We start from the raw sequence: 15,916 nt of genomic DNA on the forward strand, positions 1-15,916 counted from the left end.
TACAGAAGAGGGCGAGGGTTGTTTTTGGGAGTTTATAATTGGAAAACCCGAGGCTGCGAAACTCTGAACGCTCCTTGACTGGTAGTGTGCTTTTCATTTTCTACACTCTAACTTATCTGCTGTGGCGGCGGCGTCGTAAACTGTATGAGCTCGGGATAACATCCTCGCTTCCCGTTCTTCATCTCCTCAATCCAAACGCCATTTAAATGCAGCTACGAAATCTCTCCTGACAATAGAAGACAAACAAAAACGAGGAAATTTCCATACACCGTGTATTCAATCAATGTCGTCCTTTATAATCAACGCAAACAATCGGCTGTTGTGCATTTGAATGGGAATCGGATGAAACACGATAAAATTCTTAGAATAATATTGTGGAATCCAAGTTGAGTCAGCTATACATCGAATCTCGATCAATTCTATTGAACCCGTCGAAATAAAATGTAGAAATTCCTCATGCAAATGGTTCTTTTAAAATTTTCCACTCGATTGGCTAAATCGTTCCTTTCCCAGAGAATAAAACTTCACGTCCTCGAGAAAAATTCAACCTTAAAATTTGTTATGTTAACTAACAATAAAGTTGTTTCAATAAACGAAGCATCTTTTGTTGACATTTCTCCAAAGTATGCAGCATTGATTAAAAGGGTGGAGGGGAAAAGCATTTTGCTCCAATGAATGATCATCGCGTCATTCTAGCCAACAATGCTGGAACTGAAACAACAACAACAATAACGATGACAGTTATGACTCTCGTTCGTTCGTTTTTTTGTCATTCTACATTCACATCTTGAAAAGTCTTGTCGGAGATGCGTTGATGAAACCAAGGTGCTTTCAAGCCCATGAGGTTAAGTACACTCTCGTCTTTCCTCTCGCGCCCTCCTCGTGTTTTCTCATAACACTCTCCTGTTGAAGGGGAGGCGGGTGGCGCCAATATCAGAGAGCGCGTTACCTTGCGCAACCTCCCCTCGCTCGTTTCACCACAAATATATATGTATATTGAGAGCTCGTGCCCGTATATACGCATTTATATAAATATATCCAACTTCAACGTACCTTTGTATATAATATACAAATAGGAAAGGTATGTGCATGCACGTATATTTGGATGTGGACGAGATTGGTGAGACACAGGGTCGGAATGGAGGAGATTTAACGAGTGGAGAATCGACGATTTACGCCCTTTTGTTTAAGACCGAGCGATACAGGTATATTGTTCGATCCGCCCCAGAACGGTGTGTGAGGGTACAGTCGCGGGAGAGATTGTGGTGGAATGACGGAGCATCGTCAGGCCGCGGAGAGGCGGCGGGAGTGGACCAGTCGGAGGAGGGGTACAAATGCGGGGGCGACGGAGCGAGAGAAGCGCGTAGGAGGAGATGGTTCTCCTTCGAACGCGAGAGTTCTCGCGGCGCAACGAGCGAGCACGGAGCTTTCGCCGGAGAGTCGAGCCTCTCGAAGAGCTTTTCTCCCTCGTTCTTTTCATCAACTGTGCTTCTCTCATGTCCCCTTCGGACAAACGCGTTTCGCTATTTCTTCTTGCACATTAGTTTTTCGCCAACATACCGTGGGTGGGTGCGTGCGTATGTGTTTGCGGGTGCGTGTCTGTGCTTTTTTTCGTGTGTCCATGTGCGTGTGTTACATTTGCACGGTTTTATCTGGGACAAAGCTGCCGACATCGAAAAACCCCGATGAATGGTTAGTTGCTTAATAATAATCGTTTGATTTTAATTGGCTGTCGCGATCGTCAACTCCTCTACGAACCGTTCGATTCAGTTTCAACGTAGATGTCTTCTCAAACTTTCGTTAGCGATAAAAAGCTCTGGGAAAATCACGAGTGAATCGCCTTTGAGTATGCCCCCGTGAATAATTGTGGCTTATAAAATCGTCACATTAATTCCATGATTTTGAATAAAGGTGAGAAGTTGCAAGAGGATCCTTCCGAGGAGGGCAATGGGGAAACCCGTCACAGGGTAGTTGAGCTCGTTCACGCTTCGCGACGGTGAATGTCAAGTGAAAGATTAAGCACGAGAGTCTTATCATTCACCTGACTTTCTATACGGGTGCATTTACATATATACGTCCTATACATTTATGTAAACACAAACTAATATCTGTTTATATTCTCCCTTCATGGGGCTAAGTAAACATATTATTTACGCAAGTTAAATATGCATTATGCGAGGAAACGCGAAAGAAACACATTGAAAGAAAGAGACTTTTCATATACAGACGACAAAAACGAGGAGAGCAACCGAGGAAAGAATTGTAAGCGCAGATGCAGATGAGAAAATAGCCGACGGAGAGAACGTTGAACTCGGTTGACCGAAGAAATATATATATATATATATATGTCTATATATATAATCACGCTTTCAGGAGAAGGCAAGTTGAAAGAAGGAAGAAAATTCAAACTTTCCATCCAAGATGGTCCCGCTTATTGCGTTTTATTTTCTTTCTCATTCTCTTACATTTCTCGATACCGGTAATTCCCATTTTTTTCTTAACGCCACAACACGTGATCGGATGAAATTTTCGGCATGGTAGGAGGTGCTTTTCTATTTTTCCATTGCAATTTACACTCGTTCAATATGACACGATATCGCACACGAATCGAAATATTTGTTTGATGAAATATTTTTGATTATTTATTTTTTATGCTACATCACAGCAGAGCGGAAAAATTTGTTACGGCAATTTCCAACTTGTCGATATAACGCTTAGGGATTCTTGAAAGATTTTTCCATTGGAGCATTTGTTTTCGACTTGTTCCATTTTAAAATTAATTACTCGTTCGCAGACAACCCTTGAGGGAAGGAAAAATTCTTCCCTACGAAATGAACCATAAAATAAAGGAGGCAATAATGCAATAACGAAATCGTTGATGTGCACAGTTTTAGTTTAACTTTCTCAAAGTCTCAGCATAAATTTCGAACCGAATTCCTGAAACAATTTTCCAATTAACTCACGCTCATAGATTTCAGAATGGAATTCTGCTCCTCGAGAACGGCATACACGCATATACACTTCGTCAAACAAGCTCCACGTGGGGCTTGACGAAGACGAACAATCATTGTTATCTGCTGCCGATAAATAGGTCCGTTTACTAGGTGGATAGCGTTTTTTAAACACAAAAAAGCTTCATCAAAACAGAGACCATTTTTTAAAATACAAAATACAGAGTGTATCCCAAACAGAATGTTCGGGTTGTTCAACAATTTGCCATGAAAATTCTTCTCAACATCGATGCTTATTGAAAAAAAAAAACTACAACACAATTATTGATGAAAATAAACGAGTAAACGATGGCATAAATTTGCCTCTATATCGATATTTTCGCTGATTGAGGAAAGTTGGAAAACGCTCATTAGAATTCAGCAACTCCGCTTGTCATTGAGTTTCGTTGATTGATCGAACAAGTTTTCTAACCGGTGGACAAAAATACAATTTGAAAAACTGTCGAGGGCTTCGAAATGGAAATAAAAATGAAGGCATTTTATACTTTGAGAACTCAACAGGTTCCCATTGGCGAAAATTCAAGTGCTCATAAAGTGTATTTAATTAATATTTTCTATATTTCACACGAGTGAATCCACTCTTGTTCAAGTGTTATTCTATTCGATAACAATATAAAGAGAAATGAAAACATTCTGTTCCTGTTTCAGTACGTTGTTTCGATTACGATTGTTGTATCATAACTATTGTTAAAATGTAGCTGATCCGTTCGATTCAATGCATGAGGCTCGAAGTTGAATTTTAGTCCATAAATCATCAATGTCAACGATGTCGACTCACTGATGCTCATTCATTTTGGCCAAAGGTGGCGGGAAATTTGACTAAACTGACTGGTTGATATAATAAGCCTATGATGACTGACCGTCCAGGATTCAACCTAACTCGAGTGTGTTACAGTCCGTATATAAAATGGGGTGAAAAAGTAATCGCCCGAAGACGAAAACGATCCTTAAGAAAATAAAAAGAGATATTTTTTACGTGTATTCTTGGAGGGGGAGAGCTCCGATCCACCAGGATATTGGAATTGTAGTACAAAGAATGAAGAAAAAAATACTAGCTTTCTCTATCCCTGGTGACCGGAAACCAAATCCGTTTCGGACCATAGATAATCATTTTAAGAATTGAATTGAAGTGAGACCGTCCGCTTGATGGTTTGGAACGCCTCACTGTGTATCATACCTAGGACGATCAATGTTGAAAAAAAATCACTACTTTTCACCACAAACTTTCGGAGTCATAAACGAGTACGAAATGGGTGATAAAATTCATCCGGCTGAATCGGTCTGCGTTCAATTTCAGCTTTCAAATGGTCGGATACTTTCAGTATGTACACAGATCCAGGACAAATTACTTCTGGACTCTTTTAAGGAAGTTGAGGCTGTACAGTCATTTTTTTTACCCAAAAGTGATGACCTGTACCTTTCAAAAGTTAGGCCAGTTTACAGTTTGACAATGTTGCCTACACTTTGAAGAAAAGCTGGGAAAAAAAGACGAAAAACTGGTGAAAGCTCAGTCGAAAACACGAAGGGTGACGATCCTAGCCTCAAAAAACTGCACGGGAAACAGATTATTATTAATATAATCTCAGCAAATCTCCTAATAAATCTGAAAATTGACATTATTCAGCGAGCCTTGCTCATGTTGCCCAAAAAATTTCATATTTTTAGCATCATTTTTAACGGAGACATCACTGAATGTGTCTTGACTTCCATAAGATTACATGTTATTTGGCCCAAGTTGTTATTGATTTTTCTCAACAAGGACGCTCCTAAACTGTCTGAAAATTTAACTGATTTTTTTTTTACACTTCACTTTATAAGATGCAATCGGTTTAAAAGCGATGCCACCATTTTCATTCTAATGCCTCAACTTCCTTAAAACAATAGCTCATCGTGGGTTTGGTAGTTGATTTATTTTGCAATCGCGAGCTATCTCGAATGATGTGATTCGAATGAAATTCATACATATTTATAGCAGCAAGGCTGTCATTGTGGAGAAATTAAATTCGGTGTACGTTCAAAAAGATTTCCAATTGACCAACGAATATATTCTTACGAATGGACAGATATTTCGAAAATTTTTTTAGCACATCAGACACTATTTCGTTCTGTTTATACCCAACAGGTCTGACAAACCGATATTAAATATATAACTCTGCAAAAAATAACCGGAAAATTTCGTTCATCACAAGAAACGAAATATAGTATTGCTCAGAAATCCCGATAATGGAAACGAATATCAAAAAAAAGAGAGAGGAAGATTTCGTTTTTACTTTTTTGTGCTAAAATACGGTGGAGTCAGGAATGAAACGGGGCAAGCTTGCTGTAACGTGTGCGGTTCCCGGTGCAGACCGAATATTCGATAAGCCTTGGACTCCGGGAATGTTGGATACACTGCATCGATCCGTGGCCTCGCAAATTTTCAACACCGCACGCCCGTGCGAAACTACGTGGTCAAGAGGTGGACCAAAGCATTTTCATTGATCAATCAACAATCGTAAAGGGCTTCGGGAGTTGAAGCAAAAAACTAGTTAGCGTGTAAGCACCCTTGAGGAGGGGCCAAAGGGAATTGGAAAACTGTCATTTCTGGTATTGTAGATTTTCAGTCAATTCATCAAAGCATATCTTGCTAGAAAATGTAACAAATAAATTATTTACATTCGAGCCATTCTCTGGAATTAGTTTGCTAATATATTCCGAATTTCATGAATATCGTTGCGAACTCTCGGTTAAAATTCAAGCTCGAATCCATTTCATTAGAAATCAATAACTACCAATAAATCCGGCGCATCGATGAGTTTTGTTCTGTTTTTTTTTTTTTTTTTACGACCTCACTCCCCGTCACAAGAGTTCCGATGCGGAAAGGATGGATAGAAAAAAATAATAATTTCACCGTTTCGTCGTGACACAATAACGTCGTAATGGAACGATGTATCTTGAGTTTTCGCCCAGATAAAGTCTGAGGAAATGCTTGAAATCCCGCAATTTGCTTTATTCCCACGAGCATTTGCTGGCTCACGCGAGAATTAGCCAGCATACAGTATATTACACATCATGCTTTCTTGTATTTTATCCCATCCATAAGACGTTTGCATCAATCCGATGCTGACAATCCAATTTATCTGTAGACGCAAGCATTGTTATTATTTTTCTTTTCAGAGCTCTAAACGGACCACGCGATGCCAGCGGACTTTTTCCCTGAGTCGCCTGCCATTTTGAGTCGTTTTTCTTTTTCATACGTTTACGTTTCGTCTGAAAAGCACCTTCTGATTCTGACAAACTTTCGTAAACAGTAATATCGAAAAATTGTGAAAAGTACCTCGAATAAAAATAATGAATAATGATATTATAATATAGGAGTGAGCGAGTATTTAACGCCTCTGGTAATCGTCAAGACTTTTGACGAAAGTAATATTAAAAAAGTAGCAGGAACATCGACCAAAATTCTCGGTCGGAAGAGTCTTTTCTTCATTTCCGTGAGACCTGGAGATGAACTTTTTCCTCCCCATAAAATACTGCGTAATGAGCATTATGAATCATTATTCTCCTTTATTTATTGACACCCAACGAGCCCGACGTTAAATCCTGTGCCGGGCGCGTAGATCATACTTTCTCCTGCGGAATTAAATTCCTTCAACGATCGTATATATCGCGCTCGTAAAAATGAAACAAATTTATCTAATGCAACATTCCTACGGCTATAAAAAGATCGAAACTCCATCAAACCCGTTAATCTCCATCATACGCGGGTCGAAATTTATGCCCGCAATCGAAACGGACGGATTGCTCTGCTCTCCATACATTTATTTGTACTGTTCCAACGAACCATCGTATAAGTGTTAAGACATACGAGGAGTTTCGTGTCAAATTTTATTTCAATATCCTCACTTTTGATTCTGTTCAGGTATCCGCATGTTTTAATGTGCAATAAACGAACAAACGGCTTTGCACGCCGTACGGTAACTTTGATTGATTTCGGCCACGTTTCAATTGTGGCGGCCAATGGAATCGTTGAATCTTTAATTTGCAACATTTCCACGCACTTTTTACTACGCGTCTCTCCGCAAAAACTAGATCGATTCTATGAACCAAGGTTCCATTTATCCGTTTAAAAAAAAAGAAAAAACTTTTTATCGCAGTTGCCAGAAAATATGGAAAAATCTGTCGAATCGACGAATACGCACGGGCTCATTTTTTGCATGTGCAAACACATAAAAAAGAACCCCATAAAATCAAAAATGTTCGAGGACATTTCTGGATGGAAGTTGCCATAAAATCTCCGGAGGTGTATATGCAAGAGATACACTCGAACGACTCGCGACCCCTCAATAAAAGGAATAATCTGCCAAGAGCTTGTGACAGCCGTCTGCCTCTTTCAAACCTTCAAGTTTAACCAATGATTAAAAAGGGACGCCAGAGTTTTATTCGACGACCGAAAAAACGGGAGACGCGCGTAATCGCAAAATGTCGATTTTACCACTAACAGGTACCCGAAATCGTAGAGTCACGACAAAGATTAGAAGAAAAGCTTCCAACGGTATTTATTTACGCTCCGTTGCACATTTCCATTTATTCAAATTCAATTTTATCGCAAGGCTATTTACAATAATAATAAATACGAAAATCGATGCTCTTCGTCATCACTGAACATCGTGACAATCATACGAAAGTACAGCTGACCATTAGATCGAATCACAATTCAACGATGGACAACTCTTTCGAAAACTTTTATCAAACACACAAATTTGGAAGGGAATCAAAAAGAATTAGGTGGAGTGAAACTCAACAGCGGAAAGAGAAATGATCCAGTTCGATTCATTCCAATCTTAAAAGATTTATTGATCCCGGAATGTTAATAAAAAAGAATATCAGCTTAGAATTGATATATAATAAAGTATTATCATTTCAAACTATTTCATTTATCTCTATTTCTGGCTTTCAAGCTACGCAGTACTGCTGTTCCGACGCTCCATGGAAAATGACGTAAAATGCGAAGTAAAAAGGCTCACCGAAAACCATGCATGTAAAATCATACAAAGATTGTACTCGAAAAGGAAAGGTACGCTTTGCTGTAATCAACAAACTATAAAGGTTAAATTTCTCATTACCTTTTGTAGTACTCTTTGTTCTTGATAAAATCTCAACATTCAAGAGTGCCCTTTAACCTTTAATTTTCCTTCGTATGGTTCTGCTTACAGCATTCTATTCAAGTTCTAATAATCAAGCTTGTGATTTTGAACACAACACAGAGAACACACGAGAGCTCTTTCCACTATTGTCCAAGCTTTCGACTCGAACAATACCAATCAACGCATTTACAATAGTTCAGAATTCAGATAACGGCGTCAAATTCGTAATCATCGCAAAGGAATGTTTGTCTCTGATTTTTCGGTATCATAAAAAACGTATGTGTTAATATTTATATGAGAATGTATTTTTATGAAAGTACATGTATGTATATACTTGTTACGGCGTAGATAAAATGGTTTTTTCTTCGAATATGGCATCCTTTTTTACGAGCTTTACTCGTGCAAAATGTGGACACAATGTTATGCTAATTCGTGAAAAAGAGAGTGGTCAAGCACAGAATATATTACATTTTTATGAGAGCTCGTGCGAAACAACCGAGTGCAAAATATGATTCTCTATCTCTCGTTTTTAGTTCACTATTCTCTCGTATCACTGTTTCTAGCTTTTATGGATTTCTACGCGTTGTTCTTCCTATCTGTTCCACGGTGCGCTATATATCTACGTATTACACTCCATTTCCATAGCTTGCCAGGGCCCGGCCTCTCTCCTTTCGCTGCTTTAACATTTGTACACATATCTGTGCGAAGTCTACAATCCCACTTCAAAGAATCCCCCTGGACCGTATATACGCCCAGGATTTTCACTATCCCGGTTCCCAGATCATCATTTATGATCATAGATACCGGAGCATTCGTTATAAATTGCGGCCTCGATGGTGAGATATTTTGGGGGCTGCGCAGACTTCCAATTCTCAGCTATTGAAATAAAACATAAAACGATATTTGTCTTTGTTATCGAAGAAAACAAAACATTGCTATTAGCACTAGTTATTTTTCGAACCGTCGCCATATTTTTTTCTCTAACTTACGAGAACCATGCACCGGTAACCCAATGACTTCGTGATCCTTCATTTCGGCTATAATTAACTAACAATAGAGTGACAAAATCACAACAAATATTCGTGAATATTTCGTTCGATTTTTCTTTTGCTGAAAAAGGATTGTTCTTTCATTCACGTACCGCATTTATTTCGTAATATGAAGAACTGAAAGAGTCTACCGAAAAGTTTACAAATAAAAATAAACTATTGAAATTCATTTTTCGAGAGTGAGAAACTCAAGTTAAAACTCCAAGTGCCTTGGTAGCTGATCGTGGAGAGTCACGACTATTGCAATTAGTGATAGTTCGTGAAGACGATGGAAAACATATGGGTACGAGGGAGAGACCGGAATAAGTGGAGCTCGTTTGGCGGCTTGGGAGAGATGAATGTGTTTCACATCAACTTAATGAGAATTATCGGAAAACGTTAAGGAGCCACAAGAGCTTTAACAGGGGGTATGAGCAAGAAGGAACAAAAAAGAAGAGTGGGACGGATGAGGAAGTAAAAAGCACGGAGCAAGTTTACTTCCTCCTTTCAATATATTTACTTGCTCCGAATTAAAATATTTGTAAAATTCACATTCTCACACTGAGAAAATAAATTGATTGAAACACTTATAAAATGTCCAATTTAACTAAAAAATCTTTAGTCTCATACGCACGACAAAATGTTTATCAAATTTCACAAAATATTTAGATAATGATTCAAATAAATAACAATTGGGATTAAAGAAATTGAGGATTATGTATGACGATATTTGGGTTACTCTAACGTCATATTTTGTTGCTACGAAAATAATTATATATTGAATCTCCGTAGACTGTGTTGTGGTAAGAAAACCTTCAGTTTAATTAACAACATAATATGGTATAAATAAGAAACTTCTTCCTGTGAAGAATAAAAATTCAGTTGTCTACAGCAAATACCACGTATATACTCGTAACGAAAATTATCATTGACTGATTTGGTTCGTCATCGATAAGATTTAGTTAAGCTACACGAAGAAAAAATCTGACTATCGAAATTATTTGTTGTTTTCCACAAATCATGTTGGCTAAAGTAATAATACATTTCAACGCATTTTGAGTTATGTTGAACTAACCAGTATGATTCGATTTAGAAAATATTTATCATTATAAAACCGTTTAGATATTTCAGTACTTGATATTCATATAAATATATCATAAAAGTGTACATGAATGATGTAGAAATAAACAAATGTTTCGAGTTCTTCAAACAAAAGATTTGGTTTCACTCATTTAGTTGATTCACATAAACAAAAATTAAGTGATCATTTATCGCAAGCTTATGCTAGTTAGATCAAGCAACAAAAATATAAACTAAAGTCATTTAGTTGTTGCAAAAATATTTTTTTTCAGTGCAGTAATACACAAATTTCTTTAAGTTGAAGTTTCTTTTTCGAATTCTCAGGAACTATCCTTTCTCCGTTGGCCCAAGTACTCTCATCGATTTTCAATACTTTAGCAGAGTAATTGGTTCTACATAATCATTTCATTCCAATACCCCAAAATGTGACGCTTCGCATCAAACGAATCAAACTGCGTTAGTACCAGATTGATATAAGGTAACATGGGGCAAAACGGACACAGTGTTCATTTTGCCCCATGAAGTTGAATTCCGGGGCAAAATGGACTTTCCCGAAACTGAAATTTCATAAAATGCATACATTTTTTTTCGGTTCCAAATCATGTCCTGACAATAAATTATGGTAAATTGTTGAATTCCACGGTGACATCCCCAAAAAATTCAAGTTTCAGAGCAAAATAGATCCCAAACTACTTTCTCACTATCTATTCGCTTTTTTGACTTATTTTCAAAAACCACAATAGTAATCAAAGTACGAATAAGGAAAAAAGGTTTTTTATTCATTTTTTACAAAAATCGCACTCATAGCTGACATCTTCGCCTTCAACACTTGTACACAAGGTGTATGTCCATTTTTTGCATGTTACATAGTAAATATCATTTTCGAAGGACAACGAATATAACCCTTCGCAAAAAATGCAACAAAGGTCTTCAAAAGACGAGAACTTGGCTGTCTTGGTGAGCTTTTTTTCTGTCTGCTAAACTGCTACATTTCGAAAAATGTCGATATTTCGATTTTATGCCTCTTGGAGGCTGTGTCCGTTGGTACCCCGGAAAATTTTTTTGAAGAAATTCCGGAAACTAGGACCATGAATCAATGGTGAAATATACCGAGTACACGAAATATACCCCAGTACGATGGACCCAAAGTTGATTTTTTGCATTCCTCAAAAATATGACAGAAATGGGATATAAGATTTGTCTCATTTTTTTTCATTTACATCCAAGGAATGGAGCCTGAGTGGTCCCATTTCTTTTCCCATATCACCGAGTTGACATCCTATTCGGGAACAGTCGCTTGAAACGGCTGTATTTCAAAAAATCTCGATTTTTTTTATTTTTATGCCTCTAAAGGGCCGTGTCCGTTTTGCCCCGATTTTTTTTTTTTTTTTACGAATTTCGGGAAACAAGGACTGGGCATCAATTTTGGGACTCAAAAATAGTTAAAAAATCATATGCTCATCAATGAAACTTACTTAAATCCTTAAGTGTTCATTTTGCCCCATATTACCCTACGAGACTGTATACAGCCATAAGAATTTCGCAACTGACTTGTCCACTCACATTCGCAGTCATTAATGTTTACCTCTTGTACGATCTGCCAATGTGTATTCAATTCATTAGAGATTCGACTACCGGTGCAATTCTAGTCGTTAATAATTCGTGATTTCTCGTTACCCATCTCCGAGTATACACGATTAATTAATTACCGTGTATATATATTGATTCGATCAATCGTTCTCTCGGCTCATCGAAGGGTCGTATATGTCGGTTATGAAATGCAACAATTATATTCTGACAATGGACATTGATTCTCGCTGACAAAAAAAAAGAAGGCTCGTTTAATGATGTATACGTCATGACGTAACAATAATTCCACTGGATTATGAACAATCAAACGTCGTCGTCTTCTATTATAGGGGAGACCATGATTTCAAAAACCAAATGACTGTTTCGAATAGAAGCGACCTTCTTCTATCTCGGATGAAAATTTGAATTTTTAAACGTAAAGCGAAATGAGTTATTGAATTACTTTTTTTTTGACGAATCGTTTTTGTGTCAACCGACCCCACGATCGAGGCAAGTTGACTATGGTACTATTTTTATCTGATAATAATCAACTAGATATTAGTGAAATTAATATAAAAACGGATAGTTATTAATATTATTCGTTTGATGATTCGAACAATAAATACAAAATGTTCACATAAGCGCGAATGTGAAAATAATTTTTGTCCACAAGTGTGTGAGAAACAATTATTTAATCCTCATCCCTGTCATCACAATCGTACAATTTACTGGCACATCTTGAATAGGCCCATTTAGAACAGTCAACCAACCTCATATCAATGTTGACCTACTTACCCCACATTGTTTTTTTAACAACAAAACCTTCTACCAGTAAATTGCGGCGATAAATGAGAAAAAATATTATGCACGATGCGATAGTTCAACATATATAAACCCTCATGCAAAGGACTACTACAATAATTGGAAAAATATTCGAGGCAGCAGGAGACATTGACCAAAAAATTTGCTTCGGTATCTGGATTTACGAAAATTCTTTACTGTTTCTAAACGATGTGTCGATTCGACGCGTTGAAACACATCAATTAGTGAGAGGTTGCAACGAATAATTATATCAACCGGGCGTATGTTTACATTCCGTAGATTGGGTGTTACCGTTTATTAGTCAACTTGCCCCGTTGGCCAATGAGCCCTGGTCTTCCCTGTATGCTCACAAACTTTTTGACTCTCATCTCAAGGCAGTGGAAGAATAACGATGAATCTTCATGGAGCTGCGGTATACGAAGATGACGATTTAAAATTATTCATGCGATTTCACGAATTACTATTACGACGATTTAAGGTCGGACCATTACCAAGATTAAAACGCGAAAAATATGTGCCCCGGCGAATTTATGAATCTGCGACAATCGTTCTTTATTTCGTTCACATAACGATTTTGATAGGATTGCAAGATTGAGGCTCCCTCTTCCATTCATATTTCGAAAGACATGGGACTCGAATAATATCCAACACTACGAAACCGTGGCATGGTTTTAGTTTACGTGCTTTTTTTTAAAAAAAATGTATTAGAATCTCCGTTTCATATATTGTTATTATTCGCGAATTGGGTAGATGGATGTTCGGTACAGCACAAAGAGGTTGTGAAAAAAACTGTTCTATGACATAGTACTCAACAGTCTGGCGAATGAAGTTACACGAGAACATTAATCCTTCTCTCGTTATAGTGCACAAATACACGAGCTATCGTTTCATACTGCATACTCGTGGCGTATATTGTGCTTGACGCGAGTACCTCTCGCAATTTTTCCTTCCCACACGCGTTCGCACGGCGACTGAGCGCATGGGTTTCGTCCGGGTGTGTATCCAGATACTAAAAGCCATACTCCCTGCCATTAGATGCATACGTAATGAAAAAAAGACGATGAATGAAATGCTTTGTTCTGAGTAGTCACCGAAAATGTTGAGTCGCCCCTTTCCGAATATGTCGCATCAATTTGTTTCATGAAAATTAACTCGAGCAATCATCTGTGAAAAATTATATCGCTGTAAATTTGACGATTGAATCAACATCGTGGAAGCTTTATGATATTTATTTCGTTCGGAGTTCCAGCGCAGCTTAGTTTTGTACAAACAAAAGATTTTTAACACGCCTCGTTTCAGAAAGTCGGCTTCATTTCTTTCGTAGCAGTCTATTCCAATTTACTCGCGTAGGGGCAAAAAACGGAACTGCCATCTTCCCTGATGATAGCGGATTACTCGAAATAGCTGATCAAAGCTTAAACTTGTGGAGTGGTATTTTTTTTATGCTTAATTCCGTCGGACGTGTTTTTTTTTTTTTTTTTTTTTTTTTTTCCAATAGATTATTTTTGTCTCCTGCATCCTTCTTTTAATTATATTGAAATCATATTATCCATCTGTAATTGGAGTATTCTCGGTAATTCCGAAAAAGATAGGAACGAGGAAACGAGAATAATTACTCCGTGAGGCTTGCAACCTGTCCGACGAGCATTCAAAATTTAACATTGCAATTTCTGGATCTTCCGGAGGCTAGGTCGTGGAAGATGTTCTCTATTAATTGGTCCGCGAATAATTATAGCGTGAAACAAAGAAAGTTGTAATTTTCACGGAACCGGATTGTTCGATCGACGACTCATCAATGGTCCCAAAATTGCGAGCGATGCAATAGATAAAATATCGATTCGATTATCCATCGGTCGTTATATTCCGGAATAATTATCGTAAACACAATTTCCGTATGGAAATCTATTGCCTGGCATATTCATGAGGAAAACCAATAATTTGTTGGACGTTAATTTTCAACTTCATTCTCACGCAAATTAGATCTTCCAAACTTAGCAATTAGGCGTTAAAAAAAAAAAAGAATAAATATGATACCCACAGGCAAATACGGTGATCCAAAGTGAATTATCTAAATAATTGGATTCCAGTTATCCGTCCGGGCATTCACCATTCTACTGTGCGGAATATTGTCGCTAAAATATTTACAATTTATAAATGGAGTTTGTAAAATCGTTTAAAAAGGATCTCTCGTTGTCTGGCGGCAAACTAAAATCTCCCATTACATCTTGAACCCTTAACGATATTCGAGAAAACCGTCACCGTTTTTCCCGTGATTGAAAAAATACACGTACACGGTGATGGGTAATTGAAAAATTGCGTTCGCCTTTCGCTTTTTTCGTCAGAAAAGTTTGCCGACTTTTTATCTCGGCGCGCGAGATGTACTTTTATGAAATTCTCACGACGCCAAAGGCGAACCACCGTACAGCCCGGATGAAAACAGGTAAAACGAGGAATAAATTTTTCTCGTTGTATATTTTTTTTTTTTTTTTTTCAAGATAAATGTAATTGAAAAATTGGTTCTCATTCGCAATTCTCAGTATGCGAACTCCACCGACATTTCAGCTTTGTCTGCGAGATACGTTCTATTATAAAATTCTTGCAATCCCAAACTCTTGGTGCGTTAAGACAATGCTTTGAGCTTGCACGCAAGCGCAACGAGAGATGAGAAGAACGAAGATAAGGGATAAGAGGGAAGACGGAGAAGGGGGTGCCCGCGAAGAGAGAAAAGAGACTGAAAAAGAGAGAAAAAAGAGAGCTAGCTGAGTAGGAAGCAACGTAGAAGTGAGAAAGGGAAGAGCAGACGGAGGAAGATGAAATGAGAAAAAGGGCTAAGAGGATGAAGGAACTGAAAAAAAAAGAGGGAATGACGGGAAGAGGGAGAAAAATAAGAAGATTAAGAGAGAAGAACAGTCGAGGGAAAGTGGAAGAATGAAAGAAACGTAAAACAGAGAATAATAAAGAGCGTTAGGAAGAGAGATGAAAAAAGAGGAGAATTCGTTTCTCCGCGAAAAGGATAAGAATCTCATCAGTGAAGCTTGCTCGCGCTAATCTTCGGTACAACTACTGAAAAAGGCAGTGCAGTGGGTGCACCTTCTGCGATTCTTCTAAGGGGACCAAGAGCACAAGTTCTTTTTCTACGAACGAAGTAGATGCGGTGGCCACAGTAGATATGGACCTAACCGCGTCAGACGCCCCAAGTACAATGTTCCTCTCGTACAAAGAGCTGCGTGAAAAAAGGAGAGTTCATTCTCCTTTCTTTTTGCCCGTTTTCACTCGACCC

General features: G+C 37.9%; 1 protein-coding gene across 1 annotated transcript in view; it reads left to right on the forward strand.

The window, feature by feature from the left end:
* The first annotated feature begins 1,417 nt into the window (after nt 1–1,417).
* The window catches only part of kon (chondroitin sulfate proteoglycan 4-like protein), a 104,345-nt gene continuing 89,846 nt past the window's right edge, over nt 1,418–15,916 (forward strand). The window contains exon 1 of the mRNA XM_043423440.1: nt 1,418–1,692. The gene's annotated coding sequence lies outside the window, so the exon portion shown is untranslated. The remainder of the gene's footprint in view (nt 1,693–15,916) is intronic.

The sequence above is a fragment of the Venturia canescens genome, chromosome 7, assembly GCF_019457755.1.
Source record: "Venturia canescens isolate UGA chromosome 7, ASM1945775v1, whole genome shotgun sequence".
Lineage (NCBI taxonomy): Eukaryota > Metazoa > Arthropoda > Insecta > Hymenoptera > Ichneumonidae > Venturia > Venturia canescens.